This window comes from Heterodontus francisci, unplaced genomic scaffold (assembly GCF_036365525.1).
Source record: "Heterodontus francisci isolate sHetFra1 unplaced genomic scaffold, sHetFra1.hap1 HAP1_SCAFFOLD_593, whole genome shotgun sequence".
Lineage (NCBI taxonomy): Eukaryota > Metazoa > Chordata > Chondrichthyes > Heterodontiformes > Heterodontidae > Heterodontus > Heterodontus francisci.
In genome coordinates, this window is record NW_027141628.1 from 425,462 (window position 1) to 444,798 (window position 19,337).

Consider the following 19,337-nt stretch of genomic DNA (forward strand, 5'->3'; position numbering starts at 1 on the left):
TACAAATGACATTCTGTGTGACTGTGACAAAGGTAAACTTTCCCATCCTCATCCTTCTCCATCTGTCTGCATTCTTTGGCACAGTTGACCACACCATCCTCCTCCAACGCCTCTCCACTGTCATCTAGCTGGGTGGGACTGCTCTCACCTGGTTCCATTGTTATCTTTCTAATCATAACCAGAGAATCACTTGCAGTGGCTTCTCTTCCTGCTCCCACACCATTACCTCTGGTGTCCCCCAAGGATCTATCCTTGGCAACCTCCAATTTCTCATCTACATGCTGCTCCATGGTGACATCATCCGAAAACACAGTGTTAATTTTCACATGTACGCTGATGACACCCAACTCACCACCTCACCACCACCTCTCTCGACTCTTCCACTGTTGCTAAATTACCAGATTGCTTATCTGACAACCAGTACTGGATGAGCAGAAATTTCCTCCAATTAAATACTGGGAGGACTGAAAGCCATTGCTTTTGGCCCCTGCTCCAAACTCTGTTCCCTAGCTACTGACTCCATCCGTCTCCTTGGCAACAGTCTGAGATTAAGCTAATTTGCAACCTTGGTGTCACATTTGACCCTGAGATGAGCTTCCAATCTCACATTCGCGCCATCACTAAGACTGCCTATTTCTGCCTAAATAAGATCACCCGACTTTGCCATGTCTTAGCTCATCTGCTGCTGCAACCCTCATTCTTGCCTTTGTTATCTCTAAACTTGACTATTCCAATGCACTCCTGACTGATCTCCCACATTCTTCCCTCTGTAAACTTGAAGTCATCCAAAACTCTGCTACCTTTGTCTTAAATCACACCAAGTCCCGTTCACTCATCACCCCTGTGGTTAAGCAATATCTTGTATTTAAAATTCTCATCCTTGTTTTCAAATACCTCCATGGCTTCACCCTCCCTATCTCTGTAATCCCCTCCAGCCCACAACCCTCCGAGATATATGCGCTCCCGTATTTCTGGCCACATGTGCATCCCCAATTTTAATCACTCCACCATTGATGGTCATGCCTTCAGTTGCCAGGTCCCCAAACTCTGGAATTCCCTCCCTTCACCTCCCCATCTGTCTGCCTCGCTACCTCGCTTTCCTCCTTTAAGACACTCGTTAAAACCTACCTCTTTGACCAAGCTTTTGGTTATCTGACCTAATATCTCCTTTTGTGGCTCGGTGTCATGCTTTGTTTTATAACGCTCCTGTGAAGCACCTTGGGATGTTTTATTACATTAAAGGTGCTATATAAATAAAAGTTGTTGTTATTGTTGACTACACTGCAGCCTATTCCAGCATCAGTGTGACTGTGCAAAGATCATTAGATGTGGGGTTCAGAACTGGGGTAGTATTCCTGGGAGACCTGAGCTGGATGTGGGATTTGGAATGGGTGGAATATTCTGGGGAAACAGGAGCTGGATTCCTGGGATTGGATTTTCATTATGAAAGGAATGGTTCTTCAAACACACTAACTGCAACATCTGGTTCTCAGCTGTTGATGTGAGGCAGCCACAGAATGGAAACTCCACCCTCCATCACCTTCCCCTAAAACCTTTCAACATCAGCCAACACTTGGCCTGGCTCCAGCTCACACTACCTCCAACCTTTAACCTCACTTCTTGCAGCCCCAGGTTGCTCATTTCAAAGACTGAGACACAAAAATAGTCCACACAGCTGTATTTGCCCTTAATTCCCAAGCTGTACCTGCTCCAGATCCTCACGCTGTATCTGATCCCAGGGCTCTATCTGCCCTGATCCCTGGGCTGTATCTTCCTCTGGTCCCCACGCTGTATCTGCCGCCAATTCCCAGTTGCATCTGATTCCCCCGGCTTTACCTGCCCCGATCCCCAGATGGTATCTGCATCGATCCATGGGCACTATCTGCCCCAGATCCCCAGGCTGTATCTGTCCCGATCCCCAGGCTGTATCTGTCCCGATCCCCAGGCTGTATCTGTCCTGATCCTTGGGCTATATCTTCCCCTGGTCCTCAGGCTGTACCTGCCCCAATCCTCAGGCTGTATCTGCCTTGATCCCTAGGCTGTTCTTCTTTTGGGCCTCCTTATCTCGAGAGACAATGGATACGCGCCTGGAGGTGGTCAGTGGTTTGTGAAGCAGCGCCTGGAGTGGCTATAAAGGCCAATTCTGGAGTGACAGGCTCTTCCACAGGTGCTGCAGAGAAATTTGTTTGTTGGGGCTGTTGCACAGTTGGCTCTCCCCTTGCGCCTCTGTCTTTTTTCCTGCCAACTACTAAGTCTCTTCAACTCGCCACAATTTAGCCCTGTCTTTATGGCTGCCCGCCAGCTCTGGCGAATGCTGGCAACTGACTCCCACGACTTGTGATCAATGTCACACGATTTCATGTCGCGTTTGCAGACGTCTTTATAACGGAGACATGGACGGCCGGTGGGTCTGATACCAGTGGCGAGCTCGCTGTACAATGTGTCTTTGGGGATCCTGCCATCTTCCATGCGGCTCACATGGCCAAGCCATCTCAAGCGCCGCTGACTCAGTAGTGTGTATAAGCTGGGGATGTTGGCCGCTTCAAGGACTTCTGTGTTGGAGATATAGTCCTGCCACCTGATGCCAAGTATTCTCCGAAGGCAGCGAAGATGGAATGAATTGAGACGTCGCTCTTGGCTGGCATACGTTGTCCAGGCCTCGCTGCCGTAGAGCAAGGTACTGAGGACACAGGCCTGATACACTCGGACTTTTGTGTTCCGTGTCAGTGCGCCATTTTCCCACACTCTCTTGGCCAGTCTGAACATAGCAGTGGAAGCCTTACCCATGCGCTTGTTGATTTCTGCATCTAGAGACAGGTTACTGGTGATAGTTGAGCCTAGGTAGGTGAACTCTTGAACCACGTACCTGCCCCCAAACCCTAGGATGTACCTCCACCGATCACCAGATGGTATCTGCTTCCAATCCCATGCTCTATTTACCCCAATCCCCAAGACATATCTGATGCCGAACTCCAGACTGTATCTGACCATGATCCCCGGGGTTTACTTGCCCCCAATCACTGGGCTGTATTTGCCCTCAGTCCCTGGGTTGTATCTAATCCCCGGGCTGTATCTGCCCCTGATCTCCAGGCTGTATCTGTCCTGATCCCTAGGCTACCTCTGCCCTAATCCCTGCACTGTATCTGTCCTGATCCCTGCGCTGTATCTGTCCTGATCCCCAGGCTGTATCCGCCCCTGATCTCCGGGCTGTATCAGTCCTGATCCCCAGGCTGTATCTGCCCTGGTCCCCAGGCTGTATCTGCCCTGATCACCAGGCTGTATCTGCCCTGATCACCAGGCTGTATCTGTCCTGATCTCTGGGCTGTATCTGCCCTGATCCCTGCGCTGTATCTGCCCTGATCCCTGGGCTGTATCTGCCCTGATCCCTGGGCTGTATCTGCCCTGATCCCTGGGCTGTATCTGCCTTGATCCCTGGGCTGTATCTGCCTTGATCCCTGGGCTGTATCTGCCCTGATCCCTGGGCTGTATCTGCCTTGATCCCTGGGCTGTATCTGCCTTGATCCCTGGGCTTTATCTGCCTTGATCCCTGAGCTGTATCTGTCCTGATCCCTGAGCTGTATCTGTCCTGATCCCTGAGCTGTATCTGTCCTGATCCCAGGGCTGTATCTGCCCCTGATTCCTGGGCTGTATCTGCCCCTGATTCCTGGGCTGTATCTGCCCTTGATCCCAGGGCTATATCTGTCCTGATCCCAGGGCTATATCTGCCCCAATTCCTGGGCTCGATCTGCCCTTGAACTCTAGGCTGAGTCTAACAGGTGTTGAAGGTTGGCTCATATTCAGCTTTTTCTCTTTTACTTATCAAATCTGTTCTGGTTGAGTTTCACAACTCACATATGTTTTGAGTTGTCGGATTTGCAGGTCCTTGTGCTGGGAGGGTGTCAGTTGTCTGAACTGTTGCTGCTGGAGGCTGCTGTCTGATCATGAGTGATGGGCTTGTTCAGGGAGCGAAATACAGAGTGAGGAGCAGGAGGAAAGGAAGCATATACTATGGCAACTGGGCCATTGTCCTCGGGTACTGCCCGAGGCTGGGTCAAAATCCTGGAACTCCCTCAACTCAGATGGACAGCAGCGGTTCAAGAAGGCGGCTGATCACCACCTTCTCAAGGCAAATTAGGGATGGGCAATAAATACTGTCCTAGCTAGCGCCACCCACATCCTGTGAAAGAATAAAACAGAAGGCTGCAGATGCATCTGTCCATGGCAGTATTGGTAGGAGTGACCACTGCACAGTCCTTGTGGAGACGAAGTCCTGCCTTCACATTGAGGATACCCTCCATCGTGTTGTGTGGCACTACCACCGTGCTAAATGGGATAGATTTCAAACAGATCTAGCAATGCAAAACTGGGCATCCATGAGGCGCTGTGGGCCATCAGCAGCAGCAGAATTGTACTCAACCACATGGTCTGGCATATCCCCCACTCCACCATTACCATCAAGCCAGGGGACCAACCCTGGTTCAATGAAGAGTGCAGGAGGGCATGCCAGAAGCAGCACCAGACATACCTCAAAATAAGGTGTCAACCTGGTGAAGCTACAACCCAGGACTAACTGCGTGCCAAACTGTGTAAGCAGCATGCGATAGACAGAGCTAAGCGATCCCATAACCAACTGATCAGATCTAAGCTCTGCAGTCCTGCCACATACAATCGTGAATGGTGGTGGACAATTAAACAACTAACAGGGGGAGGTGGCTCCACAAATATCCCCATCCTCAACAATGGGGGAGCCCAGCACATCAGTGCAAAAGACAAGGCTGAAGCATTTGCATCCGTTTTCTGCCAGAAGTGCCACACAGATGATCCATTGCAGCCTCCTCCTGAAGTCCCCAGCATCACAGATGCCAGTCTTCAGCCAATTTGATTCACTCCACATAATATCAAGAAACGACTGAAGGCACTGGATACTGCAAAGGCTATGGGCCCTGACAATATTCCGGCAATAGTACTGAAGACCTGTGCTCCAGAACTAGCCATGCCCCTAGCCAAGCTGTTCCAGTACAGCTACAACAATGGCATCTACCCGGCAATGTGGAAAATTGCCCAGGTACGTCCTGTACACAAAAAAGACAAGTTCAACCCAGCCAATTACCGCCCCATCAGTCTACTCTCAATCATCAACAAAGTGATGGAAGGTGTCATCGACAGTGCCATCAAGCAGCACTTGCTTAGCAATAACCTGTTCAGTGACACTAGTTTGGGTTCCGCAAGGGCCACTCAGCTCCTGACCCCATTACAGCCTTGGTTCAAACATGGACAAAAGAGCTGAACTCAAGAGGTGAGGTGAGAGTGACTGCCCTTGACATCAGGGCAGCATTTGATCGAGTATGGCATCAAGGAGCCCCATCAACAAACATTCACTCCCTCCACCACCGACACACAGTGGCAGCAGTGTGTACCATCTCCAAGATGCACTGCAGCAATGCACCAAGGTTCCTTAGACAGCACCTTCCAAACCCGTGACCTCTACCAACTAATGGACAAGGGCAACAAATGCATGGGAACACCACCACCTGTAAGTTCCCCTCCAAGTCACACACCATCCTGACTTGGTACTATATCGTCGTTCCTTCACTGTCACTGGGTCAAAATCCTGGAACTCCCTTCCTAACAGCACTGTGGGTGTCCCCACCTCACATGGACTGCAGCACCTTCTCAAGGGCAATTAGGGCAATAAATGCTGGCCTAGCCAGCGACCCCCACATCCCCTGAATGAATAAAAAAAAAAATGGGTGGGTGAAGTTGGGGAATGTGGAGAAAATGGTATGTGAGTTTGGGTTAATGGGGAGACAGTGCAGGACTTGACCTCCGTATGTCGGGGAAGAGCAAAAAGAGTGTAATAGGGACACAGTGGAGAGAGGGAGTGTAGCCAGAGTACTGTGTGCAGCTTTGGTCTCCTTACCTTAGGAAGGATATTATTGCCATAGAGGGAGTGCAACGAAGGTTCACCAGACTTGCTCCCAGGATGGTGGGACTGTCCTATGAAGAGAGATTGGGGAAACTGGGCCTGTATTCTCTAGAGTTTCGAAGAATGAGAGGTGATCTCATTGAAACCTACAAAATACCTAAAGGATAGACAGGGCAGATGCAGCTAAGATGTTTCCCCTGGTTGGGGAGTCTAGAACCAGGGGACACAATTTCAAAATAAGGGGGAAGCCACTTAGGACAGAGATGAGGAGAAATTTCTTTACTCAGAAGGTTGTGAATCTTTGGAATTCTCTACCCCAGAGGGCTGTGGAATCTCAGTCATTGAGTATGTTTAAAGCAGAGATTGACAGATTTATGAATACTAATGATATAAAGGGATATGGGGATAGTGTGGGAAAAAGACATTGAAGTGGATGATCAGCCATGATCATATTGAATTGCGGGGCAGACTCGATGGGCTGAATGGCCTACTCCTGCTCCTATGTTCCTAACAGGGACAGTGGAGAGAGGGAATGTAACAGGGACAGTGGAGTGAGAAACACGGATAATGGAGACACGGAATATAACAGGAACAGTGGAGAGGAGTGTAACAGAGACAGTGAAGGTGTGGCACTGACAACATAAGAACATAAGACATAGGAGCAGGAGTAGACCATAAGGCCTGTTGAGCCAGCTCCACCATTTAGTACAATCATGGCTGATCTTCTGCCTCAATTCCACTTTCCCGCCTGCTCCCCATATCCCTTGATTCCCCGAGAGACCAAAAATCTGTCTCTGAGCCATAAACATATTCAATGATAGAGCATGCACCACCCTCTGAGGTAGAGAAAACAAAGATTCACAATCCTTTGAGTGAAGAAATATCTCCTCATCTCAGTCCGAAATGATTGGCTTCTTATCCTGACATTGAGCTGCAGTCCCTGGACTTTGGTGGGAGTCCCACTTAATCAAATCATTGAAAGCTTGACCGAAGTGGAACTCCCACTTGACCCCTCAGAATGTCTGTCTTTGCCTGGGTTAGCTATCTTGTCCTTACAATACTGACTGTGTTCTCCCTCTGCTCACAGTTTAAAGTCCCACAAACTATCCCTGGGGCCCTCTTCATCAGGAAATGATTGTGTTGGCCAAGACTGAAGTGCGATGCTGGGGGTCCAGCCCAGATTTCTCAATCTCACCCCCAAGACTTCTTCAGCTTCTGGTAAACACATGTGGAGGTTTCACAACAAACATATCAGCAACAGAGGGCATTTCTTAGCCATTACAGAGAAATCAGATATAGGTCACGGAACCTGTAGGTAGCACAGTACAACAACACCACAACTTAAAAATTCTCATCCTTGACCTTGCCTTCTCCCTATCTCTGGAATCTCCTCCAGCCCCACATCTTTCCCTACCTCTGTAACCTCCTCCCGTCCCACCACCCTCCCTATCTCTGTAACCTCCTGCAGCCCCACAACCCTCCCTATCTCTGTAACCTCCTCCAGCCACACTGCCCTCCCTATCTCTGTAATCTCCTCCAGCCCACAATCTTTCCTATCTCAGTAACCTCCTCCAGCCCCACAACTCTCCCTATCTCTGTAACCTCCTCCAGCCCCACCACCCTCCCTATCTCTGTAACCTCCTCCAGCCCCACAACTCTCCCTATCTCTGTAACCTCCTCCAGCCCCACAACCCTCCCTATCTCTGTAACCTCCTCCAGCCCACTATCTTCCCGATCTCCGTAATGTCCTCCAGCCCCACACCGCTCCCTATCTCTGTAATCTCCTCCAGCCCCACTATCTTCCCTATCTCTGTAATCTCCTCCAGCCCCACAATCTTTCCCTACCTCTGTAACCTCCTCCCGCCCCACAACCCTCCCTATCTCTGTAACCTCCTGCAGCCCCACAACCCTCCCTATCTCTGTAACATCCTCCAGCCCCACCACCCTCCCTATCTCTGTAATCTCCTCCAGCCCCACTACCCTCCCTATCTCTGTCACCTCCTCCAGCCCACAATCTTCCCTATCTCTGTAACCTCCTCCAGCCCCACCTTCTTCCCTATCTCAGTAACCTCCTCCAGCCCCACCATTCTCCCTATCTCTGTAACCGCCTCCAGCCCCACAACTCTCCCTATCTCTGCAACCTCCTCCAGCCCCACAATCTTCCCTATCTCTGTAATCTCCTCCAGTCCCACAATCTTCCCTATCTCTGTAATCTCCTCCAGCCCCACCACCCTCCCTATCTCTGAACCTCCTCCAGCCCCACAACCTTCCCTATCTCTGTAACCTCCTCCAGCCCCACAATCTTCCCTATCTTTGTAACCTCCTCCAGCCCCACTACCCTCCCTATCTCTGTACTCTCTTCCAGTCCCACAATCTTCCCTATCTCTGTAATCTCCTCCAGCCCCACCTCCTTCCCTATCTCTGTAACCTCTTCCAGTCCCACAATCTTCCCGATCTCTGTAATCTCCTCCAGCCCCACAACTCTCCCTATCTCTGTAATCTCCGCCAGCCCCACAGTCTTCCCTATCTCTGTAACCTCTTCCAGTCCCACAATCTTCCCGATCTCTGTAATCTCCTCCAGCCCCACATATCTCCCTATCTCTGTAACCTCCTCCAGCCCCACCACCCTCCCTATCTCTGTAACCTCCTCCAACCCCACAAGTATCCCTATCTCTGTAACCTCCTCCAGCCCCACAATCTTCCCTATCTCTGTAATCTCCTCCAGCCCCACAATCTTCCCTATCTCTGTAACCTCCTCCAGCCCCACCACCCTCCCTATCTCTGTAACCTCCTCCAACCCCACAAGTATCCCTATCTCTGTAATCTCCTCCAGCCCCATAATATTCCCTATCTCTGTAATCTCCTCCAGCCCCACAATCTTCCCTATCTCTGTAACCTCCTCCAGCCCCACAACTCTCCCTATCTCTGTAACCTCCTCCAGCCCCACAACCCTCCCTCTCTCTGTAACCTCCTCCAGCCCCACAACCCTCCCTATCTCTGTAACCTCCTCCAGCCCCACATATCTCCCTATCTCTGTACCCTCCTCCAGCCCCACAACCCTCCCTATCTCTGTCACCTCCTCCAGCCCCACAATCTTCCCTATCTCTGTAACCTCCTCCAGCCCCACAACTCTCCCTATCTCTGTAACCTCCTCCAGCTCCACTACTCTCCCTATCTCTGTAACCTCCTCCAGCCCCACAATCTTCCCTATCTCTGTAATCTCCTCCAGTCTCACAATCTTCCCTATCTCTGTAATCTCCTCCAGTCCCACAATCTTCCCTATCTCTGTAACCTCCTCCAGCCCCACACTCTTCCCTATCTCTGTAACCTCCTCCAGCCCTACAACCCTCCCTATCTCTGCAATCTCCTCCAGTCCCACAATCTTCCCTTTCTCTGTAATCTCCTCCAGCCCCATAATCTTCCCTATCTCTGTAATCTCCTCCAGCCCCACAACCCTCCCTATCTCTGTAACCTCCTCCAGCCCCACGATCTTCCCTATATCTGTACCCTCCTCCAGCCCCACAACTCTCCCTATCTCTGTAACCTCCTCCAGCCCCACAACTCTCCCTATCTCTGTAACCTCCTCCAGCCCCACAACCCTCCCTATCTCTGTAACCTCCTCCAGTCCCACAACCCTCCCTATCTCTGTAACCTCCTTCAGCCCCACCATCTTCCCTATCTCTGTAACCTCCTCCAGCCCCACAAATCTCCCTATCTCTGTAACCTCCTCCAGCCCCACAACCCTCCCTATCTCTGTAACCTCCTCCAGCCCCACAACCCTCCCTATCTCTGTAACCTCCTCCAGCCCCACAATCTTCCCTATCTCTGTAACCTCCTCCAGCCCCACTACTCTCCCTATCTCTGTAACCTCCTCCAGCCCCACAATCTTCCCTATCTCTGTAATCTCCTCCAGCCTCACAATCTTCCCTATCTCTGTAATCTCCTCCAGCCCCACAATCTTCTCTATCTCTGTAACCTCCTCCAGCCGCACAATCTTCCCTATCTCTGAAACCTCCTCCAGCCCCACAACTCTCCCTATCTCTGTAACCACCTCCAGCCCCACAATCTTCCCTATCTCTGTAACCTCCTCCAGCCCCACAATCTTCCCTATCTCTGTAACCTCCTCCAGTCCCACAACTCTCCCTATCTCTGTAACCTTCTCCAGCCCCACAACCCTCCCTATCTCTGTAACCTCCTCCAGTCCCACAACCCTCCCTATCTCTGTAACCTCCTCCAGCCCCACCATCTTCCCTATCTCTGTAACCTCCTCCAGCCCCACAACTCTCCCTATCTCTGTAACCTCCTCCAGCCCCACAACCCTCCCCATCTCTGTAACCTCCTCCAGCCTCACAATCTTCCCTATCTCTGTAATCTCCTCCAGCCCCTCAATCTTCCCTATCTCTGTAACCTCCTCCAGTCCCACAACTCTCCCTATCTCTGTAACCTCCACCAGCCCCACAATCTTCCCTATCTCTGTAACCTCCTCTGGCCCCACAATCTTCCCTATCTCTGTAATCACCTCTAGCCTCACAATCTTCCCTATCTCTGTAACCTCCTCCAACCCCACAACTCTCCCTATCTCTGTAACCTCCTCCAGCCCCACTATCTTCCCTATCTCTGTAATCTCCTCCAGCCCTACAATCTTCACTATCTCTGTAATCTCCTCCAGCCTTACAATCTTCCCTATCTCTGTAACCTTCTCCAGCCCCACAACCCTCCCTATCTCTGTAACCTCCTCCAGCCCCACAATCTTCCCTATCTCTGTAATCTCCTCCAGCCCCACAACCCTCCCTATCTCTGTAACCTCCACCAGCCCCACAATCTTCCCTATCTCTGTAACCTCCTCCAGCCGCACAATCTTCCCTATCTCTGTAACCTCCTCCAGCCCCACAATCTTCCCTATCTCTGTAATCACCTCCAGCCACACAACTCTCCCTATCTCTGTAATCTCCTCCAGCCCCACTATCTTCCCTATCTCTGTAACCTCCTCCAGCCCCACTATTCTCCCTAACTTTGTAACCTCCTCCAGCCGCACAAATCTCCCTATCTCTGTAACCTCCTCCAGCCCCAAAATCTTCCCTATCTCTGTACCCTCCTCCAGCCCCACAACCCTCCCTATCTCTGTAACCTCCTCCAGCCCCACAATCTTCCCTATCTCTGTAACCTCCTCCAGCCCCACAATCTTCCCTATCTCTGTAATCACCTCCAGCCACACAACTCTCCCTATCTCTGTAATCTCCTCCAGCCCTACAATCTTCCCTATCTCTGTAATCTCCTCCAGCCCTACAATGTTCCCTATCTCTCTAATCACCTCCAGCCCCACAATCTTCCCTATCTCTGTAACCTCCTCCAGTCCCACAACTCTCCCTACCTCCGTAACCTCCTCCAGCCCCACAATCTTCCCTATCTCTGTAACCTCCTCCAGTCCCACAACTCTCCCTACCTATGGAACCTCCTCCAGCCCCACAATATTCCCTATCTCTGTAATCTCCTCCAGTCCCCAATCTTCCCTATCTCTGTAATCTCCTCCAGCCCCACAATCTTCCCTCTCTCTGTAATCTCCTCCAGTACCACAATCTTCCCTATCTCTGTAACCTCCTCCAGTGCCACAACTCTCCCGACCTCTGTAATCTCCTCCAACCCCACAATCTTCCTTATCTCCGTAACCTCCTCCAGTCCCACAACCCTCCCTAACTCTGTAACCTCCTCCAGCCCCACAATCTTGCCTATCTCTGTAATCTCCTCCAGTCCCACAATCTTCCCTATCTCTGTAATCGCCTCCAGCCCCACAATCCTTCCTATCTCTGTAATCTCCTCCAGCTCCACAACTCTCCCTACCTCCGTAACCTCCTCCAGCCCCACAATCTTCCCTATCTCTGTAATCTCCTCCAGCCCTACAATCTTCCCTATCTCTGTAATCTCCTCCAGCCCTACAATGTTCCCTATCTCTCTAATCACCTCCAGCCCCACAATCTTCCCTATCTCTGTAACCTCCTCCAGTCCCACAACTCTCCCTACCTCCGTAACCTCCTCCAGCCCCACAATCTTCCCTATCTCTGTAACCTCCTCCAGTCCCACAACTCTCCCTACCTATGGAACCTCCTCCAGCCCCACAATCTTCCCTATCTCTGTAACCTCCTCCAGTCCCACAACTCTCCCTACCTATGGAACCTCCTCCAGCCCCACAATCTTCCCTATCTCTGTAACCTCCTCCAGTCCCACGACTCTCCCTATCTCTGTAACCTCCTCCAGCCCCACAACTCTCCCTATCTCTGTAACCTCCTCCAGTCCCACAATCTTCCCTATCTCTGTAACCTCCTCCAGTCCCACAACTCTCCCTATCTCTGTAACCTCCTCCAGCCCCACAACTCTCCCTATCTCTGTAACCTCCTCCAGTCCCACAATCTTCCCTATCTCTGTAACCTCCTCCAGTCCCACAACTCTCCCTACCTCTGTAACCTCCTCTAGCCCCACAACTCTCCCTATCTCTGTAATCTCCTCCAGTGCCACAACTCTCCCTACCTCTGTGACCTCCTCCAGCCCCACAACCTTCCCTATCTCTGTAACCTCCTCCAGTCCCACAATCTTCCCTATCTCTGTAATCTCCTCCAGTCCCACAATCGTCCCTATCTCTGTAATCTCCTCCAGCCCCACCACCCTCCCTATCTCTGAACCTCCTCCAGCCCCACAACTCTCCCTATCTCTGTAACCTCCTCCAGTCCCACAATCTTCCCTATCTCTGTAACCTCCTCCAGTCCCACAACTCTCCCTACCTCTGTAACCTCCTCTAGCCCCACAACTCTCCCTATCTCTGTAATCTCCTCCAGTGCCACAACTCTCCCTACCTCTGTGACCTCCTCCAGCCCCACAACTCTCCCTACCTCTGTAACCTCCTCCAGCCCCACAACTCTCCCTATCTCTGTAATCTCCTCCAGTGCCACAACTCTCCCTACCTCTGTGACCTCCTCCAGCCCCACAACTCTCCCTATCTCTGTAACCTCCTCCAGTCCCACAATCTTCCCTCTCTGTAATCTCCTCCAATCCCACAATCGTCCCTATCTCTGTAATCTCCTCCAGCCCCACCACCCTCCCTATCTCTGAACCTCCTCCAGCCCCACAACCTTCCCTATCTTTGTAACCTCCTCCAGCCCCACTACCCTCCCTATCTCTGTACTCTCTTCCAGTCCCACAATCTTCCCTATCTCTGTAATCTCCTCCAGCCCCACCTCCTTCCCTATCTCTGTAACCTCTTCCAGTCCCACAATCTTCCCGATCTCTGTAATCTCCTCCAGCCCCACCACCCTCCCTATCTCTGTAACCTCCTCCAGCCCCATAATCTTCCCTATCTCTGTAACCTCCTCCAGCCGCACAATCTTCCCTATCTCTATAATCTCCTCCAGCCCCACAACTCTCCCTATCTCTGTAATCTCCTCCAGCCCCACAGTCTTCCCTATCTCTGTAATCACCTCCAGCCCCACAATCTTCCCTATCTCTGTAACCTCCTCCAGCCCCACCACCCTCCCTATCTCTGTAACCTCCTCCAACCCCACAAGTATCCCTATCTCTGTAACCTCCTACAGCCCCACAATCTTCCCTATCTCTGTAATCTCCTCCAGCCCCACAATCTTCCCTATCTCTGTAACCTCCTCCAGTCCCACCACCCTCCCTATCTCTGTAACTTCCTCCAACCCCACAAGTATCCCTATCTCTGTAACCTCCTCCAGCCCCACAATCTTCCCTATCTCTGTAATCTCCTCCAGCCCCATAATATTCCCTATCTCTGTAATCTCCTCCAGCCCCACAATCTTCCCTATCTCTGTAACCTCCTCCAGCCCCACAACTCTCCCTATCTCTGTAACCTACTCCAGTCCCACAATCTTCCCTATCTCTGTAATCTCCCCCAGTCCCAAAAACTTCCCTATCTCTGTAATCCCCTCCAGCCCCTTTACCCTCCCTTTCTCTGTAACCTCCTCCAGCCCCACAACCCTCCCTATCTCTGGAACCTCCTCAAGCCCCGCGATCTTCCCTCTCTCTCTGTAATCTCCTCTAGCCCCACAATCTTCCCAATCTCTGTAACCTCCTCCAGCCCCACAACCCTCCCTATCTCTGTAACCTCCTCCAGCCCCATAATATTCCCTATCTCTGTAATCTCCTCCAGTCCCACAATCTTCCCTATCTCTGTAACCTCCTCCAGCCCCACTACTCTCCCTATCTCTGTAACCTCCTCCAGCCCCACAATCTTCCCTATCTCTGTAACCTCCTCCAGCCCCACAACCCTCCCTATCTCTGTAATCTCCTCCAGCCCCACTACCCTCCCTATCTCTGGAACCTCCTCCAGCCCCACAATCTTCCCTATCTCTGTAATCTCCTCCAGCCCCACGATCTTCCCTATCTCTGCACCCTCCTCCAGCCCCACAACTCTCCCTATCTCTGTAACCTCCTCCAGCCCCACAACTCTCCCTATCTCTGTAACCTCCTCCAGCCCCACTATCTTCCCTATCTCTGTAACCTCCTCCAGCCCCACTATTCTCCCTAACTTTGTAACCTCCTCCAGCCGCACAAATCTCCCTATCTCTGTAACCTCCTCCATCCCCAAAATCTTCCCTATCTCTGTAATCTCCTCCAGTCCCACAACACTCCCTATCTCTGTAACCTCCTCCAGCCCCACAATCTTCCCTATCTCTGTAACCTCCTCCAGCCCCACAATCTTCCCTATCTCTGTAATCACCTCCAGCCACACAACTCTCCCTATCTCTGTAATCTCCTCCAGCCCTACAATCTTCCCTATCTCTGTAATCTCCTCCAGCCCTACAATGTTCCCTATCTCTCTAATCACCTCCAGCCCCACAATCTTCCCTATCTCTGTAACCTCCTCCAGTCCCACAACTCTCCCTACCTCCGTAACCTCCTCCAGCCCCACAATCTTCCCTATCTCTGTAACCTCCTCCAGTCCCACAACTCTCCCTACCGATGGAACCTCCTCCAGCCCCACAATATTCCCTATCTCTGTAATCTCCTCCAGTCCCCAATCTTCCCTATCTCTGTAATCTCCTCCAGCCCCACAATCTTCCCTCTCTCTGTAATCTCCTCCAGTACCACAATCTTCCCTATCTCTGTAACCTCCTCCAGTGCCACAACTCTCCTGACCTCTGTAATCTCCTCCAACCCCACAATCTTCCTTATCTCCGTAACCTCCTCCAGCCCCACAACTCTCCCTATCTCTGTAACCTCCTCCAGCCCCACTATCTTCCCTATCTCTGTAACCTCCTCCAGCCCCACTATTCTCCCTAACTTTGTAACCTCCTCCAGCCGCACAAATCTCCCTATCTCTGTAACCTCCTCCATCCCCAAAATCTTCCCTATCTCTGTAATCTCCTCCAGTCCCACAACACTCCCTATCTCTGTAACCTCCTCCAGCCCCACAATCTTCCCTATCTCTGTAACCTCCTCAAGCCCCACAATCTCCCTATCTCTGTAACCTCCTCCAGCCCCAAAACTCTCCCTATCTCTGTAACCTCCTCCAGCCCCACAACCCTCCCTCTCTCTGTAACCTCCTCCAGCCCCACAACCCTCCCTATCTCTGTAACCTCCTCCAGCCCCACATATCTCCCTATCTCTGTACCCTCCTCCAGCCCCACAACCCTCCCTATCTCTGTCACCTCCTCCAGCCCCACAATCTTCCCTATCTCTGTAACCTCCTCCAGCCCCACAACTCTCCCTATCTCTGTAACCTCCTCCAGCTCCACTACTCTCCCTATCTCTGTAACCTCCTCCAGCCCCACAATCTTCCCTATCTCTGCAATCTCCTCCAGTCTCACAATCTTCCCTATCTCTGTAATCTCCTCCAGTCCCACAATCTTCCCTATCTCTGTAACCTCCTCCAGCCCCACACTCTTCCCTATCTCTGTAACCTCCTCCAGCCCTACAACCCTCCCTATCTCTGTAATCTCCTCCAGTCCCACAATCTTCCCTTTCTCTGTAATCTCCTCCAGCCCCATAATCTTCCCTATCTCTGTAATGTCCTCCAGCCCCACCACTCTCCCTATCTCTGTAACCTCCTCCAGCCGCACAACCCTCCCTATCTCTGTAACCTCCTCCAGCCCCACGATCTTCCCTATCTCTGTACCCTCCTCCAGCCCCACAACTCTCCCTATCTCTGTAACCTCCTTCAGCCCCACAACTCTCCCTAACTCTGTAACCTCCTCCAGCCCCACAACTCTCCCTATCTCTGTAACTTCCTCCAGCCCCACAACCCTCCCTATCTCTGTAACCTCCTCCAGCCCCACAACCCTCCCTAGCTCTGTAACCTCCTCCAGTCCCACAACCCTCCCTATCTCTGTAACCTCCTCCAGCCCCACCATCTTCCCTATCTCTGTAACCTCCTCCAGCCCCACAAATCTCCCTATCTCTGTAACCTCCTCCAGCCCCACAACCCTCCCTATCTCTGTAACCTCCTCCAGCCCCAAAATCTTCCCTATCTCTGTAACCTCCTCCAGTCCCACTACTCTCCCTATCTCTGTAACCTCCTCCAGCCCCACAATCTTCCCTATCTCTGTAATCTCCTCCAGCCTCACAATCTTCCCTATCTCTGTAATCTCCTCCAGCCCCACAATCTTCTCTATCTCTGTAACCTCCTCCAGCCGCACAATCTTCCCTATCTCTGAAACCTCCTCCAGCCCCACAACTCTCCCTATCTCTGTAACCACCTCCAGCCCCACAATCTTCCCTATCTCTGGAACCTCCTCCAGCCCCACAATCTTCCCTATCTCTGTAACCTCCTCCAGTCCCACAACTCTCCCTATCTCTGTAACCTTCTCCAGCCCCACAACCCTCCCTATCTCTGTAACCTCCTCCAGTCCCACAACCCTCCCTATCTCTGTAACCTCCTCCAGCCCCACCATCTTCCCTATCTCTGTAACCTCCTCCAGCCCCACAAATCTCCCTATCTCTGTAACCTCCTCCAGCCCCACAACCCTCCCCATCTCTGTAACCTCCTCCAGCCTCACAATCTTCCCTATCTCTGTAATCTCCTCCAGCCGCTCAATCTTCCCTATCTCTGTAACCTCCTCCAGTCCCACAACTCTCCCTATCTCTGTAACCTCCTCCAGCCCCACAATCTTCCCTATCTCTGTAACCTCCACCAGCCCCACAATCTTCCCTATCTCTGTAACCTGCTCTGGCCCCACAATCTTCCCTATCTCTGTAATCACCTCTAGCCTCACAATCTTCCCTAGCTCTGTAACCTCCTCCAACCCCACAACTCTCCCTATCTCTGTAACCTCCTCCAGTCCCACTATCTTCCCTATCTCTGTAATCTCCTCCAGCCCTACAATCTTCACTATCTCTGTAATCTCCTCAAGCCTTACAATCTTCCCTATCTCTGTAACCTTCTCCAGCCCCACAACCCTCCCTATCTCTGTAACCTCCTCCAGCCCCACAATCTTCCCTATCTCTGTAATCTCCTCCAGCCCCACAACCCTCCCTATCTCTGTAACCTCCAACAGCCCCACAATCTTCCCTATCTCTGTAACCTCCTCCAGCCGCACAATCTTCCCTATCTCTGTAACCTCCTCCAGCCCCACAATCTTCCCTATCTCTGTAATCACCTCCAGCCACACAACTCTCCCTATCTCTGTAATCTCCTCCAGCCCCACTATCTTCCCTATCTCTGTAACCTCCTCCAGCCCCACTATTCTCCCTAACTTTGTAACCTCCTCCAGCCGCACAAATCTCCCTATCTCTGTAACCTCCTCCAGCCCCAAAATCTTCCCTATCTCTGTACCCTCCTCCAGCCCCACAACCCTCCCTATCTCTGTAACCTCCTCCAGCCCCACAATCTTCCCTATCTCTGTAACCTCCTCCAGCCCCACAATCTTCCCTATCTCTGTAATCACCTCCAGCCACACAACTCTCCCTATCTCTGTAATCTCCTCCAGCCCTACAATCTTCCCTATCTCTGTAATCTCCTCCAGCCCTACAATGTTCCCTATCTCTCTAATCACCTCCAGCCCCACAATCTTCCCTATCTCTGTAATCTCCTCCAGCCCCACAACGCTCCCTACCTCCGTAACCTCCTCCAGCCCCACAATCTTCCCTATCTCTGTAACCTCCTCCAGTCCCACAACTCTCCCTACCTCTGGAACCTCCTCCAGCCCCACAATATTCCCTATCTCTGTAATCTCCTCCAGTCCCCAATCTTCCCTATCTCTGTAATCTCCTCCAGCCCCACAATCTTCCCTCTCTCTGTAATCTCCTTCAGTACCACAATCTTCCCTATCTCTGTAACCTCCTCCAGTGCCACAACTCTCCCTACCTCTGTAATCTCCTCCAACCCCACAATCTTCCTTATCTCCGCAACCTCCTCCAGTCCCACAACCCTCCCTAACTCTGTAACCTCCTCCAGCCCCACAATCTTCCATTTCTCTGTGATCTCCTCCAGCCCCACAATCTTCCCTATCTCTGTAATCTCCTCCAGTCCCACAATCTTCCCTATCTCTGTAATCGCCTCCAGCCCCACAATCCTTCCTATCTCTGTAATCTCCTCCAGCTCCACAACTCTCCCTACCTCCGTAACCTCCTCCAGCCCCACAATCTTCCCTATCTCTGTAACCTCCTCCAGCCGCACAATCTTCCCTATCTCTGTAACCTCCTCCAGCCGCACAATCTTCCCTATCTCTGTAACCTCCTCCAGTCCCACAACTCTCCCTACCTCTGTAACCTCCTCCAGCCCCACAACTCTCCCTATCTCTGTAACCTCCTCCAGTCCCACAATCTTCCCTATCTCTGTAACCTCCTCCAGTCCCACAACTCTCCCTACCTCTGTAACCTCCTCCAGCCCCACAACTCTCCCTATCTCTGTAATCTCCTCCAGTGCCACAACTCTCCCTACCTCTGTGACCTCCTCCAGCCCCACAACTCTCCCTATCTCTGTAACCTCCTCCAGCCCCACAATCTTCCCTATCTCTGTAACCTCCTCCAGTCCCACAACCCTCCCTAACTCTGTAACCTCCTGCACCCCCGACACCCCTCCAAGATCTCTGCCCTTCTCCAATTCCGGACTCTTAAGCATCTCCGATTTTAATCACTACACCATTGGTGGCAGTCCCTTCAGCTGCCTGGGCCCTAAGCTCTGGAATTCCCTCCCTAAATCTCTCCGCCTCCCACTCTTACTTTCAGATACTTTCAGATGCTTTCTCTTTGACAAAGCTTTTGGTCACCATCTTTATCTCTCCATATCTCCCAACCCCGCCTTCCATCATCTCCCCAGATCTCTCAGGCGAAGGGGGCAGATGAAGAGGGTGATAGGAAGAGATAGCTGGGGAGGGGGGCATGGAGACTGGGCAAAAGAGGGAGAGGAAGGAGAGCAAGGGGAAAGGGAGAGAGAGGGGTAGTGGATGAGGAAAAGGGGTCA